Raw genomic sequence first — 17106 nt, 5'->3', positions numbered from 1 at the left:
CTCGTGTCTTTACCGATGCTGAGGGGCACCATCATGCAGCTGCTTCTAGGAACTGGACTTCACCTCACCGAGTGGGTGGCGAGGGAGGCTCCGTCCGTCCCTGGATACGAACGCTGCGGGAAAAGGAAAGACCTCAGCGGCCCGGCCCCGGCCGAGCCCGGCAGCCCCCCCGGCCCTTCCTGCCCCGCTCCCCCTCAGAGGAGAGGGGCTGCGCGCCCCGGCCCACGGTCCCCTCCCTACCTGCAGCCGGGCTCGGCGGGCTCGGGCCGGGCTCGCCTCGGTTCGGCTCCACCCGGCGCGGTTCGGCCGCGCTCGGCCAAGCGGCGCTCGGCTCCGCTCGCTCCGCAGCCCCGGCCGCAGGCGAGGGCTCAGTGTGTGCGGCGGGAGCGGCGGGCGCGGAGCGGAGCGGGGCCGGCGGGCGCCGGAGCCGTCCGGAGGCCTCTCGGGCGGGCGCGACCCCGGGAGGGCGGCGGCATCTCGCCTCCGGCGGGCCGCACGACGGGCCGGTGTCCGCGGCGCCGCCCGGCCGGGCTCCAGCGGGCCCGGGCTCTCCGCCTCAGCCGGGGGCACCAGGGACGGGCGGCGGCCGGCCGTGAGGAGCGAGGCGCTTTTGTCCCTCCCACACATCTCCAGCCTTCAGCTTGGGAGCTCTGGGCCCCTCCCTCATACACCGATTCTCCAATTGGTGGAGAGCCGCCGCAGTGACTGCTGCGCTGGCCTGAAGCTTGAGATCCCGCAGTCGCTGCTGCTGCTGCTGCTGCTTCAGCCTTGCCGCGTGCACCGTGCAGCCCCATCTCCTCCTCCTCCTCCTCTTTCTCCCGATCCTCCTCCCTGGGATGTGGGCAGACCCAGAGGGTAAGTGGGAGCCCTGGCTCACCTCAACCGTTCTCATCCCCCGCCCTGTCACAGGACCCCACAAGTTCACTCAGGGGAGGCACGGCCAGGCCACTGGGCCGTATGGGGGAGCAGATAATTCCCAGCATCAGAGGGTGACCTCCCACCATGCACCAGCCAAGCATGCTTTGTCCCTGCCCACCCTCTCTCTTCCTGCCTCCAGCTCAGGACTTCTGTCCCACCAGCTCCAACACAGAGCCTTGGGCACACGGGTAGAAGAAACAAGAGTGGTGCCAAAAGAGGCCTTGAGGCTTGAGTTTGCCTGCAAGATGTCCTCCCCCTGCAGGGAGCTTATGGGTGCCAGGCAAATCTGAGATCCACAGGGTGCTGAGGGCCCCTTAGAGCAGCCCCTAATTTATTAGGGAGCTGCATCTGCTAAACGGTGTTTCAGGCACTGCTGTCACACAGAGATTTTTACCACAAGCCCGTGAGACTTTATGCTTCCAGGGCAGGCAGCATCAGCCACAGAAAGGCAGGATTGATCTCTGGGCTGGGCTGGTGTTCTGGCCCTATCAGGGAGCCCCAAGCCTGGACAAAAATGCTCTTTCCTATCAAGCATCCTCTATCCTGCGTACCATGTCCAGGTCTTTGGCAGACACAGGTCCTGGCACAGGTGCTTCTCCTGGGGGGAACCATCACCCCAAATAAGCAGCAAGGGTGCTGTTCTCGCAGTCAGACAGCAGCTCTAGCTGGGAGGGAGGGGATAAAATGGCTAAAATCTGCAGCAGACAACCATTGTTGAAAGTAAAACAGAGAATCAAAAAGAGCGTGAAGTCAAACAAGAAAGCAACTCTGAGGAGGGTGAAGAGCATAGAATCATAGAAGCACAGAATGATTTTGGGGTGAAAAGGACCTTTAAAGGCCATTCAGTCCAAGCCCTCTGCCATGGGCAGGGACACCTTCCCTGCTGAGAGCTCCAAAAAACCTGGCCTTGAACGTTTCCAGGGATGGGGCTCCACCATACGTTTGGGTAACATATGGCAGTGTTTATCTATCCCTCACACAGAAAATTAATTTCTTACTATCTGATCTGAATCCCATGTTCCCCTGCCAGCACCTCCATTTGCCATTTCCCCTTTAGCACCTCCAGTCATCTCCTTCCTGCACCCTTTCCTGTCTCCATCCTCCCTCCTAGCAGAGTTGCAGGTTATCCAGTAGCTCCTGAGTGGCCTCTTTGCCAACATCGGGTCTGCTGAGGTGTCATGCGTGGCACTCGTAGGGGACATATGCATCTTAGCAGTGCATCCTGCCCACTGGAGCATCTGCTTCCACTGGCCCCGGGCCAGCCAGGCTGCAGCTGAAGGTGATGGGGAAAAGATCACGTCCCAGTACAAAATCAGTTTGTGCAATATCATCCAATTTGTGCACGCCACAGTTCAGCAGACAGAAGAGCAGTGTGAGTAGAGGAAGGAGCCCTGCCAGAGCCCTCCTCCTCAGCAGGATGGCATCTGATGTCTCATCGGGTGCAAGAGCTCCTGAAACCCTGCAGCTGCTGGGGCATATGACTAGCAGGGTTGGGCAGGGCAGCAGACCAAAAATGCCCCTCAGAGCTCCTGCCATGTGGCACAAGGAACCCCTCTGCGTGTCAGAAAGCTGCCACCAAATTTCCTGGAACTGCAGGATTGACACAGCCAGAATCACGAAAGAGAAAACTGGGGGCAAATCTTTTGGAGGACAGAATTCTTTTTAAAGAAGCACCGCACACCAGTATCTACTCTATTCTTAAGAGGCTTCTGTAGGCTTGCAGGGTGTCTGGGGTCTCCTGAAGCATGGCGTGACCCCCTGCTGGCCATTGCACCCTGCTTTCCACTCCATCCCTGTATGTGCCATCAGCCAAACCCCAGTTCATGCCATCCATGTCCCACACACTCAGGGGACCTCTCCACTGGCTTTTCCCTTGACAGAGCCATTGCTGGTGCAGTTCTGTGCAGGTTCTGTGCTGCAGCCCAATACGACAAGGCAGGGCTTGCTGAATGTCAGTTGGGGTGGCAGAGACCTCGCTGATTTTGAGGTAGATAGACAGCACTGGGGGTCATGGCAGCCATCACAGGTGGCAGAGCTGATCAGCAAGAGCCTCAAGAAGCAGAGGTCAGAGTGCTCATGGAGCACTTTGTCTCCATGTGGATATGCAGAGCAACTTCCTCAGGCTGAAGAGGTATGGGATGGCAATTTTGGAGAGACAAGGTGAGCCCACCGTGACCCTGCAAGAGCTACCCCCACGCTGGGGCCCAGCCCTGCCCCACAGAACTTGCCCCACGCTATTGCTCTCATTCCCCAGAGCTGCCTGTGGCCACGGTCGTTGCGCACAGCCCCAGGCTAGAGCGGCTGCTGCCTGTTTGCCACGCCAGCGGCTTCCACCCCAATCCCATCAGCGTGGCCTGGCTGCGGGACGGCCAGGAGGTGCCTCCGGGCCCGGCGTTTAACAGCAGCCCCATCCTGCCCAAGGCTGACCTCACCCACCAGCTCTGCAGTGTCCTGGCCGTGGCCCCCCGTGCTGGGCACAGCTGTGTCAGCCGTGTGAGCCACCAGAGCCTGGGCGCCCACAGCCTTCTCATCCCGTGGGGTAGGTTCCATTCAGACATGGGGTGCAGGCTGCAGATGACAGCCACTGGCCCTGTGAGGGGCAGCACCTGATGGGCGCTGTCACCCTCACACAGTCGCCCTCTTCCCTCCCTGTCCCAGCAAAGCACAGCACATCCCCTACCATCAGCATCACCATTGCGGTGCTGCTTCTTGTGGCCACAGCCTCTGCTTGGGTATTTTGGTGGCGGAAGCACAGGTGAGCTCTCCCTCCCATCAGCTGCGGTAAGATTTATGGGCATGTAGGTCAGTGCAGGGGTTGCAGCAGCAGCAGCAGCTCTGTAGGGGTTAAGCCCCTGAGTGCCATCAGAGCTCACACATAGCCTTTGCAGGAAGGGTAATGAGGGTGCATGAGAGAGCCAAGAATTTATCATGTGAGGCCTGTTTGCCCACAGAGCAACAACTCTTCTACTCTCTCGTGGAGTCCCTGGAACCCCCATCCCCTCTCTAGATCACTGACCCCTGCCCTGCTCTTTGGACCACTCCCGTGCCCTTAGACCATTGGTTCCTGATCCCTATTTAGGCCCGTGCACAGCACATGGCCAGGTCTTTCTGTCCCTTAACCCTCTGGTGTGCTGGAACAAACCTTGCTGGAATTTATCATAACAACAGTCCCTTCTTGCCTCTCTTTGCTGAGCCTAGCCACGGCATGTGTGATGTGAGTCTGACTGCTTAGCCCGAATCCTCCGCGAGTGGCTTTTCCACAGGAGATGTTTATGGGGCTCTAGGTAGCAGCTCCACCATGCAAAAAGCACACTGCTAGAGATCTTTGTCTCGGCTCCAGCTCTGCAACAATTCAGCTGATTTGAATATCATCACTAAGTCCACTCCAGAGTCAATATCCCAGCCGCACCGTCCTTTTCAGCTGCAGCCCTAGAGTCCCCATCCCTGCCCCACAGTCACTATGCCAGCCCTTTCATCATTTCACCATGCACCTCTCAGTTCCTTTCTCAGCTCTGCGGTTTCTTTCCATTACCACTCACAATTGCAGCCCCACAGTGATTTCAGCAGCAGCCCTACAGTGGCTATCACAGGCCCAGACAATATCTGTGCAAGCCTGGGATTTCTGGTGCAATCTTCCATTCCCCTTTTCAGGTCTAGTGATCCTGTTCCATTTTCAGTCACAATAGGCAGTGCAAACATCAATATCACAGGCCTACAGAGATTTCAGCACACAAATCCTACAGTCTTTACACCCGTCCTATAGTTCCTATGCCATTAACAATGTCTATCCCACCCTCTGGTGATTTCAAGTGGAGTTCTAGAAAGCCCTTCCCAGCCCCAGTGGTTATAGCTCTTAACCCACAAGCTTTATTTCACGGCCAGCTGGGTTCTTCTTCATCCAGCCCTACGTGTGTGTTTCTCCACCTCCGCAGCCTGAATCTTGTCCTGCTTTAAATAGGCAGGATCTTCATCTTGGCACCAGCCCGGTAACAATTCAGCTCTGAGCCCTACAGTGTCTATGCTCACCCTGCAGTCAATATCCCAGCCCCACTGTGATTTCAGCCCCAGCCCTTTAGTGCCACACCCAGAGCCAGGCAATATCCCAGCAGCGCCAGCTTCTAAGGAGCCATCTTAGAGCAATCCCTTTTCATCTGTACACCCCTCTCCTCCCAATTTCAGCCTCAAGACCCAGCCCCAACATCAATATCACAGGCCTACAATGATTTCAGCACAGCAATGATACAGGCTCTATGTCAGCCCTGGAGTTTCTATGGCCTTGGCAGTCTCTATGCCACCGCTGCAGCGATTTCAGCTGGAGCCCTGCAGAGTCCCCTTCCCAGCCCCAGTGATTTCAGCTCTCGACCCGCAAGCTTTATTTCAAGTCCAGCACAGTTCTTCCAGCTCTGCGTGCGTTTTTCTGCCTGTCTCTGCCAGGTGTAGCTGCTGCAGGTTGAGACAACAGGGTCCTTTTTTTGTCTCTAGTTGTGCGGTTTCAGCTTCAGCTCTAGAAACGGTATTCCACCTCCATTCCATTAATCTTTATTCCATTACCAACCCCTGGGCACATGTCCCATTTCACAGTCGCTTCCCAGGTCTACATTCACTATCCCCTTTGAACAGTGACTGCAATTGCAGCACTGCAGTGCCCAGTGATTTCAGCTTCAGTCCCACAAGCTTTATTTCACTGCCAGCTCTTCTATTCCACTTCTGTCTCCACATCTTCCCAGCAGTGGCACAAAATGCTGCTTCTGGTTCTCAGAGTATGATTTTTTTATTTTTGCTCTAGCTCTGTGTTGTTTCAGCTCAGCTCCTGTTCCCATATTCAAGCCTCAACCTGCTAATCCTTACTGCAGCAACAGCTCTCCAGTCCCTACCCCAGCCCTTACAGCGATTTCAGCTCCAGCCCGCAGGTCCCGTCCCGGCTCCATATTCCCCAGAGCAGCCCCCCAGGGGTTTTACCCCAAAGCCTACCATCTTTGTGTCTCCTCCAGCTCTGCTGTCTCAGCTCCAGCTCCTCAGCTTCCCACTGCCTGCAGCTAAAACTGCTACTGCTTCTCACTGCAGCCCGGGGCTGTTGAGAAGGCCACAAGTCAGTCATTGTCATCACTTCAATGTCTTTAGGAGTTGTATCACCCACCCTCCTGGGTTCTCAACCTTGGGGACACTTGAAGCCCGAAGGCCAACATGTATCTCCCCCCTTCCCCTGGGTCTCAGCCCAGCACTTGTCCAAAAGCCCCCTCAGCTCCCCCAGGCAGCACCAGGGGCTGGAAAGAGCCACTGGGCCCCTGCTCCCTCATCCCAAAAGGTGTCCACGGGTTGATTCTCAGGCCCTGGAGCCCTCCGAGCCCCCACAGCCTCAGCCTCTGCTGGGTACCACGGGGCAAGGGCTGGTAACCTGCCAGGCATCTCCTGCAGGCCCTGAGCTGCAGCGCCATCCCCTTCTCCCGTGGGGAGAACCCTCCAGCCCCAGCATTTCCACCGTTCCACACTGTTTTGGGCGTGCCTCTAGTGCCAAGGGCTTTATTCCACATCCTGGGGCTTTCTGTCTCTACTGGGCTCACAACTGCTGTTTCAGCCCTAGCCCTACAACCTTTACTGAATTAACGTCAGATATTTAGAAAAAAAAAAAAAAAACAAACAAACAAAAAAAACAAACAAAAAAAAAAAAACACACCAAAAAGAAAAACAAAGAAAGAAACAAAAACCCAAACAAACAAACAAAGAAAAAAAACCCAACAAAAAAAAAAAAAAAACAAAACAAAACAAAAACCACGAGCCAAAATTTAATGCATTGAAACAAGCAAAATAATGAAAAGATGCAATAAATATGAAAAACATAGTTACTTCTAATAAAAGCAAAATAAAATAAGAAAAACTGCAAAAACTGCTGCTTTATTTCTGATCCTGTAAACACTGCTTTAAATCCAGAAACTACAGAAGCGCTTCTCGCCGGCCCCTGGTAGCCACAGCCGGTCGTCCTGCGCCGCACCAGGCCCCGCACCAGGCCTCCGGCCGCCCTGGGTACGGCTGGCGCCACTGCCCCAGGACACCGGCGGCCCCCAGACACTGGCGCAGGCGGACGCGGGAGTCGCGTCCGTGCTCACCCTCGCTCCCCGGGCCGGCAGCTGCGGACATCCCGTCCCGGCGCAGCGGCGCTCCTCCCAGCCGACCGACCGCGCAGCTCCAAACGCCGCTCCCCGTCCCGCCGCCGGACTGACCCCGCCCCCCCCCGCCCCCTCAGGGCGCTATTTATGCCCCAGGGCCGGCCAGCTCAGCCAATCACAAGCGGATGCAGCGCCGGCCCCGCCAATCCCTGTTGAGGAAGCGCCGGCCAGGTGAGCCCAACCAATCACAAGCGGAGGCAGCGCCGGCCCCGCCAATCCCAGCTCGGCTCCGCGAGCCCCGCCCCGCTGTCCCCTCACGGCCCTGCTCCCGCCAGGGCCGGCGGATCGGGGCCGGGGGGTTCGGGGCCCGGGCTGAGGGCGCGGCGGCATTGCGGTCGCGATCGGGACCGGGAGCGCTCCGGGCGGCAGGAGCCGCTCCTGCTCCGCCCGCAGCCGGCGCTGCGCCGGCGTCCTGCCGGGGCTCCGGGCACGAGAGGACGGCGGCGGCGATTTCCTGGTGCCGGCAGGGCCAGGCCGGGCCGCGGGGAACCCCCGTGCCGGCCCCGGGACCCCCCAAATCCCGCCGCTCCCCGCCATCAGCATCAGCATTGTGGTGCTGCTTCTTGTGGCCACAGCCTCTGCTTGGGTATTTTGGTGGCGGAAGCACAGGTGAGCTCTCCCTCCCATCAGCTGCGGTAAGATTTATGGGCACGTAGGTCGGTGCAGGGGTTGCAGCAGCAGCAGCAGCAGCAGCTCTGTAGGGGTGAACTCTCTGAGTGCCATCACAGCTCACACATAGCCTTTGCAGGAAGGGGAATGAGGCTGCATGGGAGAGCCAAGAGTTCATCATTTGAGGCCTGGTTGCCCACAGAGCAGTAAGTCTTTGCTCTCTTGTGGAGTCCCTGGAACCCCTTGGGGCAATTGCCAGGCTCCTGCCTTGGAAGGACGCAGCATAGACTCTTGCCTGCCTAGGCTGAAAGAATGGCGCTTCCTGGGTGCTTTGCCCCAGTTTCTTGTGTGCCCATTCCCCCGGTCCTGGTAGTTTCTCTTTTCCCTGCTTCCCTATTGGTGGTGGTATCCCAGTGTCCGCTCCTGTCCCCTCTCTAGATCACTGAGCCCTGCCCTGCTCTTAGTAGCACCCCCGTGCCCTTAGACCATTGGTTCCTGATCCCTATTTAGGCCTGTGCACAGCACATGGCCAGGTCTTTTTATCGCTGATCCCTTTAGGGTGCTGGAAAAAACCTTGCTGGAATTCATCGTACAAAAAGGCCCTTCTTGCCTCTCTTTGCTGAGCCTAGCCACGGCGTGTGTGATGTGAGTCTGACTGCTTAGCCCGAATCCTCCGCCAGTGGCTTTTCCACAGGAGATGCTTATGGGGCTCTAGGTAGCAGCTCCACCATGCAAAAAGCACACTGCTAGAGATCTTTGTCTTGACTCCAGCTCTGCAAAAATTCAGCTCCCCCCCTACGATCACTGAGTCCAGCCCAGAGTCAATATCCCAGCCACACAGTCCTTTTCAGCTGCAGCCCTAGAGTCCCCATCCCTGCTCCATAGTGACTATTCCAGCCCTTCCATCATTTCAGCAGGCATCTCTCAGTCCCTTTCTCAGCTCTGCAGATTCCATTTTCACTCACAATCCCACCCTGCAGTCAATAGCCCAGCCCCAACAGTGATTTCAGCCCTGGCCATACAGCATTTCCACCCCAAGACGCAGGCAATATCCCAGCAGCGCCGGCACTTCAGCCCTCTTCCAGCCCCTCCCACTTTCAGCTGTCCACACGCCCTCTCCCATGTTCAGCCTCGAGACCCAGCCCCAACACCAGTGTCACAGGACTATTTATTTCAGCACACCCATCCTACAGGCTCTATGTTAGCCCTAGAGTTTCTATGGCCTTGGCAGTCTCTATGGCACCGCTGCAGGGCTTTGAGCCAGAGCCCTGCAGAGTCCCCTTGCCCAGCCCCAGTGATTTCAGCTGTTGACCCACAAGCTTTATTTGACAGCCAGCTGGTTTCTTCTAGCAGCATGCACGGGTTTCTCCGACTCTGGCAGCAGCAATATCTCCACCGTCACGGGGCAGGACGGTTGTCTTGGCCCCAGCTCTGCCACGGTTTAGCTCCGACCCGAGAGTGTCTGTGCCCACCGTGCAGTCAATAGCCCAGCCCCAACAGTGATTTCAGCCCTGGCCATACAGCATTTCCACCCCAAGACGCAGGCAATATCCCAGCAGCGCCGGCACTTCAGCCCTCTTCCAGCCCCTCCCACTTTCAGCTGTCCACACGCCCTCTCCCGTGTTCAGCCTCGAGACCCAGCCCCAACAGCAGTATCACAGGACTATTTATTTCAGCACACCCATCCTACAGGCTCTATGTCAGCCCTAGAGTTTCTATGGCCTTGGCAGTCTCTATGGCACCGCTGCAGGGCTTTGAGCCGGAGCCCTGCAGAGTCCCCTTGCCCAGCCCCAGTGATTTCAGCTCTTGACGCACAAGCTTTATTTCACTGCCAGCTCTTCTGTTTCAGTTCTGTCTTCACATCTTCCCAGCAGTGACACATCGTGCCGCTTTTGGTCTCAGAGTATGATTTTTGGATTTTTTGTAGCTCTGTGTTGTTTTAGCTCCCCTCTTGTACCCATAGTCCAGCCCCAACCTGCCAATCCTTACTGCAGCAACAGCTCTCCAGTCCCTACCCCAGCCCTTACAGCGATTTCAGCTCCAGCCCGCAGTTCCCGTCCCGGCTCCATATTTCCTAGACCAGCCCCCCAGGGGTTTTACCCCAAAGCCTACCATCTTTGTGTCTCCTCCAGCTCTGCTGTCTCAGCTCCAGTTCCTCAGCTTCCCACTGCCTGCAGCTAAAACTGCTACTGCTTCTCACTGCAGCCCGGGGCTGTTGAGAAGGCCACAAGTCAGTCATTGTCATCACTTCAATGTCTTTAGGAGTTGTATCACCCACCCTCCTGGGTTCTCAACCTTGGGGACACTTGAAGCCCGAAGGCCAACATGTATCTCCCCCCTTCCCCTGGGTCTCAGCCCAGCACTTGTCCAAAAGCCCCCTCAGCTCCCCCAGGCAGCACCAGGGGCTGGGAAGAGCCACTGGGCCCCTGCTCCCCCATCCCAAAAGGTGTCCACGGGTTGATTCTCAGGCCCTGGAGCCCTCTGAGCCCCCACAGCCTCAGCCTCTGCTTGGTACCACGGGGCAAGGGCTGGTAACCTGCCAGGCATCTCCTGCAGGCCCTGAGCTGCAGCGCCATCCCCTTCTCCCGTGGGGAGAACCCTCCAGCCCCAGCATTTCCACCGTTCCACACTGTTTTGGGCGTGCCTCTAGTGCCAAGGGCTTTATTCCACATCCTGGGGCTTTCTGTCTCGACTGGGCTCACAACTGCTGTTTCAGCCCTAGCCCTACAACCTTTACTGAATTAACGTCAGATATTTAGAAAAAAAAAAACAAAAACAAAAACAAAGAAACAAAAACAAACAAACAAACAAAAAAAAAAACGCGAGCCAAAAATAGTGCATTGAAACAAGCAAAATAATTAAAAGATGCAATAAATACGAAAAACATAGTTACTTCTAATAAAAGCAAAATAAAATAACAAAAAATGCATAAACTGCTGCTTTATTTCTGATCCTGTAAACACTGCTTTAAATCCAGAAACTACAGAAGCGCTTCTCGCCGGCCCCTGGTAGCACAGCCGGTCGTCCTGCGCCGCACCAGGCCCCGCACCAGGCCTCCGGCCGCCCTGGGTACGGCTGGCGCCACTGCCCCAGGACACCGGCGGCCCCCAGACACTGGCGCAGGCGGACGCGGGAGTCGCGTCCGTGCTCACCCTCGCTCCCCGGGCCGGCAGCTGCGGACATCCCGTCCCGGCGCAGCGGCGCTCCTCCCGGCCGACCGACCGACCGCGCAGCTCCAAACGCCGCTCCCCGTCCCGCCGCCGGACTGACGCCCCCGGCTCCTCAGGGCGTAATTTATGCCCCAGGACCGGCCAGCTCAGTCAATCACAAGCGGATGCAGCGCCGGCCCCGCCAATCCCTGCTGAGGAAGCGCCGGCCAGGTGAACCCAACCAATCACAAGCGGAGGCAGCGCCGGCCCCGCCAATCCCAGCTCGGCCAGGCGAGCCCCCGCCCCGCTGTCCCCTCACGGCCCTGCTCCCGCCAGGGCCGGCGGATCGGGGCCGGGGGGTTCGGGGCCCGGGCTGAGGGCGCGGCGGCATTGCGGTCGCGATCGGGACCGGGAGCGCTGCGGGCGGCAGGAGCCGCTCCTGCTCCGCCCGCAGCCGGCGCTGCGCCGGCGTCCTGCCGGGGCTCCGGGCACGAGAGGACGGCGGCGGCGATTTCCTGGTGCCGGCAGGGCTGTTGGGTGAGAGGATCTCAGTGTGAGACAAGTGACCACCCGAAACACACAAACAATAAGGGATGCTCAGAGTTGCACCAGAAACACCACTGCCCTGACCACACAAATATATCAATTTTAGAAAACACAAACAAAAGCGCAGCAAAAAAAAGCCAACTCTTATTACTGCTAGTCCATTTCCCAAATATAATAAAAATAACCCCATCTCCATTCCCCTCAAAAACCTTCCAAAATATACACCCAGAACCCCCCAATTTAAAGACCTGCCTCTAACCAAATAAGAAGCATAAACCCCGCGTCTTTTAAACTATATAAATTCATTAACCTAACACATCAAAACCACAGAATTTTAAATCCTTAGTCCACACCAGCACACCATACACACCAATCCCATCACTACATACAAAAACAAAACCTATTTCCTATTACTAATATAACAAAAAAGTCTCAACTTTTAACTGCAATAAAAACACCTAATTAGCAGTAAAATCATCCTATTATAACTAACTCAAAACCCCAAACTTCCTCCAAAACAAATATTTTAAGTGCCAAAAACCCTCAAATACTTAAAGTAGCTCCTTCAGAAATGCCTTCTGTACATTCCGGACTGATTTTGAGAGCAAAGCAAGGAAAGAAAAACCACACAGCTTGTTTTAAGAAAACTGTGGTCACTCCTGTGCATTCCCTGTCCAGGGTATTCAGCCCAGGCACAGACAGACTGCAGCACACAGATCTCCTTTGCTCTTTGTTAGTTTTACCCAGCCAAAGCAAAGACTTTTTTTTTCCCTTTTTCTTCAGGCTGTTTAAACCTGCTGCAGACTGGAAAACCCAGAGAAGCACAACAATAAACAAATCAATCTACAAAAATAAAAATAGCACAAATGTAAATTAACTGCACCAAAAACAATTATTCCAAACTCAATAAACCAATAATGCCTCAAAACCATCAAAACACACAGACCACCTGTAAATACACACAAAAACCAAATGATCCATTAGACTACAAACAATAACTCTCAAATTATCCAAAGCTATAAAACATACACTGTAGTCAAGCAGGCTCAATAAACAAACTCTATAATACAATAAACAATAATTAATTATAAATATTAAGAAACCCTAAAAAATGAACTACCTCACACTGTCTCAAACCCACTAAAGCAAACACTAGATGCTCACCATGATAAAAGCCACCACTAAATAAATAAAAACCTCCCCTATACCTCACACCACAGCCAATTACACCACTGTACACCTTAGAAAACAAACCCTGGAAAAACACAATATCCCCCAAAAACCACTTGAAAACCAAACTCAGTTCAGAAATACTCTGATCATGTGAACTATTAATTCTAACATGAAATAAATACACCACACATCCCTCACCATACACCACCTACAAACAGAATAAAGCCACACAATAAATCATTAAAAACCACCAAACAGAAAAAAACAGCTCTACCCAACCTGAATCCCTCCACACAACACACAAAACCCCAATAACACATTTCAGAACTCTCTCAAAAAGAGCTACTTAAATTAATTCTACCTCAAATACAAACAAAGCAATCCATAAAGTTACCTTCACTCAAAAACCAAATTATATATAACAAATAATACCAAAAAAAAAAAAATCACACAAAACACTACACACCACCTAAGAACATCATATTGAAAAGAAGCCACATAGAAGGGCCACTATTAATTAAAATTCCAGGAGAAAAGAAAATCTCTCCAGTTTAAACACAGAAAACAACAGAAAAAGGAGTTTCTTCAATCAATTTGAACTCCTTTTGTCTCCATAACTCCTTTTTCTCCTGGGAGCACCGGGGAGGGATTGGTGAGACAAAGCTGAAAAAGAAAAAAAAGTCCCCCCTATAAACCCACACTGGCTTACCTTCTGCTGCTGCTGGGTATAAAGGTTTGTCCCTCGTGGCCTCCAGAAGCGACGCTCCAAACCCACGTGCTCCTGCCTTCACTCCAAGAGCCACAGCCATGACCTGAGCACTCACTGCTCACAGCTGGATACCGAACTGAGCTCAGGCTCCCCCTCTTAAACCGCCCCCGGCTGGAACCGCCCCCTCGTTATCCATTACAACTCCCACCTGTGCCTGGTGTGTCCCCTCATTATCCATTACATCTCCACAGTGCCGGGGGAGCGGGGCCGGGAGGAATCGGGGTCGGTGCTGAGCGTGGGGCGGAGCCGGGGGCGGTTCCCGGGGCCCGCTGTCCAATCAGCGCTGCCGATTCCTCAACGAGCCCGCCAACTGGGAGCCGGGCGGGGATTCAAATCGGTGCCGGAAAAAGCCGATGCTCTATGAGCTCGGTGTGGAACTCTCCGGTGGGGTCCGGGGTCCTGGCACCTGGGACCCGCCCCGCGCCCGTGGAGCCCCGCCCCCGGCCGCCTCTGGGCCCCGCCCCCGGCACTGCCCGGCCCCGCCCCCGGCCGCCTCTGGGCCCCGCCCCACAGCGCCCTGGCTCCGCCCCGAGTCCGCCCAGCGCCCCGCCTTCTTCAAGTCCCATTTAACCAGAATGATTTTTTGGGGTAGGAGCACCCAAAGCCAGCAGAACTGGCCTTAATCACTTTTGGGGATCTCTCTTTTCTTCCTCACCAAACTCCCACTGTCAAAACCCACCCTGAGGCTCAGCTCCCCATCCCTTCAATCCCTCCAAGGACCTCGGCTTGGATTTCCCAATCCAACAAGGCAGAAATTATATCCTAATTGCAGGAAGTGCTTAAGAAATAATTGAAAGACATGAAAGGAATGAAGAGAAATTAAACAAGAGCTGCCAGCTCCAGGGGCCATCCAAGGGCTGGTAAAACCCCTTACCATTTATTTTAATTAACCAACTCGGAGCAATTAACACCACACTGATAGAGTATGATTCTTTTCAATTGAGTCATAGATTAATATTGCAGAATGTAAAAAACCTTTCTAAACCCAGAAACTCTTTTAAGAGACACACAGGGCACAGCTGCAGACAGAGTCTGGTGATTCAGGGGAAAAACCCCAAAGTTTTCAGTCTTTAGCATCTTCCACAATGTCACTGTTGACAGCAAACATGGCTTCAGCCTCAGCAAGACAGACTCAGAGATTTTGCAGATCCTGGTCTCGCCTCAGCCTTTCAGCAGGTCCAGTCTGCAAGGAGAGAGAAGAAAATGGGTCAGAATGGACAGCCTACCTCCAGAAAATCAGCATCATCCATAAAGCATTAAATAGAGCTGGAAGAACTTCCCCAAAGGTCCATTTCCCTGCGGACTGAGGGCTCCAAGTTGAAGCAGAGGCTGCACCTGCCAAGGGCAGACTTTGGGAACCCCAGAAGTAAAAGCTGCTCGATATTTCAATACAAAGTGACAGCAAAAACATTAAGTCCATTTGCACAAAAGGCAGAAGAGACGTGACTCAAAGTTAAGTCAAGATCTGGAGAAGTGAATCACAACTAACTAAAAACAACCTGTCAAATTATTGAGACACAAATAGGAACCTAATGCTGAGCTGGATAAACACAAAATGCTAATTTCCATGAAAATTGAAGGAAAAGTTGCTGAAGATCTTCCATAACACAAGACAGCAATGACATGAAGCAGTCCAGTACGTGTTACAATGCACTGAAATGCTCTGGGTGAAATCATCTGTTCTGCAGAAACTGTTGAAGCACATTAAAATTTCACAGAGATGATTAAAAAAAAATGATATCAGGTTAAATCTCACCCTTTGCAGCATCTCTTGCAAGACAGCTCGACTTTCAAGAGTTAATGGTTCCTCATGAATAAGAGCTTGCTTTTCCGGGGTTCCTAGAATAGAGCCCAGATGCCACAGTTTAGATCCTGAAGCCAAAAATCCAAATACAGCACTCCTTCAGAACCCTGAGGGACAGCCACGGATTCTGGGGCTACAGGAAACAGTGAAAAATGGCACCAAGAACAGTGCAGTGCTGGCTGGGAGAAGCAGCATTACTCTGTCCGAGAAAATGCCATTCTGCAGCCGGTTTAGTGCTCTAGAGAATTTTACTGCCATGGGGGGGAAAAATAAAATAATAAATAAATAAATAAATAAATAAAAAGTATTATAGTTGGGGAATGAAGGAAAAAAATCCCCAAACCGCTGTCCAGAGTACGAGGGTGAACATCCACAACAGCACAGCAAAATAAATGGGAACTCCAGAAAATAACAGAGACATTAAATCCAGTTCAGAGGAACAACCACCCTCCATTAGAACAATGCTCTCACCAAAGAACTCTGGCATGGAGCCTTAATTCAGGATACAGTTAGTGAAGAATACCTGAAGACCACTTTTAAGTGCTGTACACCAAACTAAACCCAACCCCGCTTCCATTCTCTAGACAGATTCTCAGACAGCTGAGTGAGAGTCTCAAGCACACACTCAGTTGTCAGATTTGCCTTTGCCCACCTCAGCAAGGACAGAGCAGACGTGGCCAGTGCAGGTCAGACCCACCCCAAGCCCTGCCTGAGCCCCTCTAGCCACCCTTCCCCCTGCTAAGGCTGACCCCAACAGGCTCCAGCCAGGCCCTTTAGGAGTTTGCTTTGTGCACCCTCCTGATCTAATGGGAATGAACCCTCCTCTGCCCGGGGCCCAGTGAGATTTTCCTGGACAAAATGCAATTTCTCATACAAAAGGCAGACACGGTTGTTTTGTTTGTGATTTTTTTCTAGTATTTGCCTTACACAGGTGATGTTCCTCACAACTCAGCACTATGATGCCAACAGCAGCAATACAGAAAACCCCTCTGGGACAGAGCAGCAGAAAAACACACCTCCAGACTCACCAGAGAGATGACAGGAGCGCCCTCCCTGCGATGCCTGCTGAGCCAAGTGGAGCTGGCAGGGTGACCCATGGACGTTCTGTGTTCACCTTTCAACAGAGTCAATGCAGAAACAGAACAAATCTCTCTCGGCGTCGAGATGCCTTCAGGTGCACCTGGAGATGCTGCAGTGTCCTTCAGCAGCCAGAGCAGAACAGGGTTTCTACCGTGCTGTGAGAAATACAATTGAATCAGAAGAAAATAAAAGGAAGCACCTCTCCTTGTATTTTTATATTAAAAAAAATCATGCATTAGAATTTTTTTAAGCGTTCATTCTTGCTTTTATGCAAGTGTAAGTTATGAGGACTCAACTTCCAGCCTGAAATTGCAACAGCCCCTCAGGCTGACTGAGCTCAGCCAGACCACCAGAATCACTGAATTGTGGAAGGGAAAGCTCATCCCATTCCAGCCCCACCCAGGGCACGGACACCTTCCACCAGATCCAGGGGCAGCCACAGCTTCTCTGGGGAACCTGTGCCAGGGTCCCGCCGCCCTCACAGGGAACAATTCCTTCCTGATATTTAATCTAAACCGGCCTCTGAGGCATAAACTGAAAAATCACAACTAATTCTTTATAGTAAACTAAAGACCATATACATTATGTATATTAGTATAGTATAGTATATAGTATATTATATAGTATACAATATAGTATATTAGAATACATTCCAAGTAGTATTTTAAAATATATAAGATAAATTTATTATTATATATTACATATACATAATATATTATATATATATATTAATATATTATTAATATATTTAGTAACACTGTGCTTATTACTTTTTTGCATATATTTAAACATTACAAATAAGAAACCTTCAAATAATCAGACAATGAACTAGAAGAACTAACCCAAACAACAGAATAACAGCATTAAGAGCACAAATAAAGAAATGAACACAGA

At 52.9% G+C, this 17106-nt stretch overlaps 1 pseudogene across 1 annotated transcript; it reads left to right on the top strand.

Annotated features, from left to right (window-relative positions):
- The first annotated feature begins 15 nt into the window (after window positions 1–15).
- Window positions 16–7876, top strand: LOC310923619 (T-cell surface glycoprotein CD1b-3-like; annotated as a pseudogene). Its single transcript has 7 exons — window positions 16–71; window positions 767–855; window positions 2030–2290; window positions 2739–3078; window positions 3173–3457; window positions 3577–3673; window positions 7831–7876. The product of its transcript is annotated as a T-cell surface glycoprotein CD1b-3-like (transcript).
- Window positions 7877–17106: the final 9230 nt, after the last annotated feature.

This window comes from Zosterops lateralis (genome assembly GCF_965231275.1).
Source record: "Zosterops lateralis genome assembly, contig: HAP1_HAP1_SCAFFOLD_144, whole genome shotgun sequence".
NCBI classification, from domain to species: domain Eukaryota; kingdom Metazoa; phylum Chordata; class Aves; order Passeriformes; family Zosteropidae; genus Zosterops; species Zosterops lateralis.
This window is presented reverse-complemented; position numbering and strand designations above follow the sequence as displayed.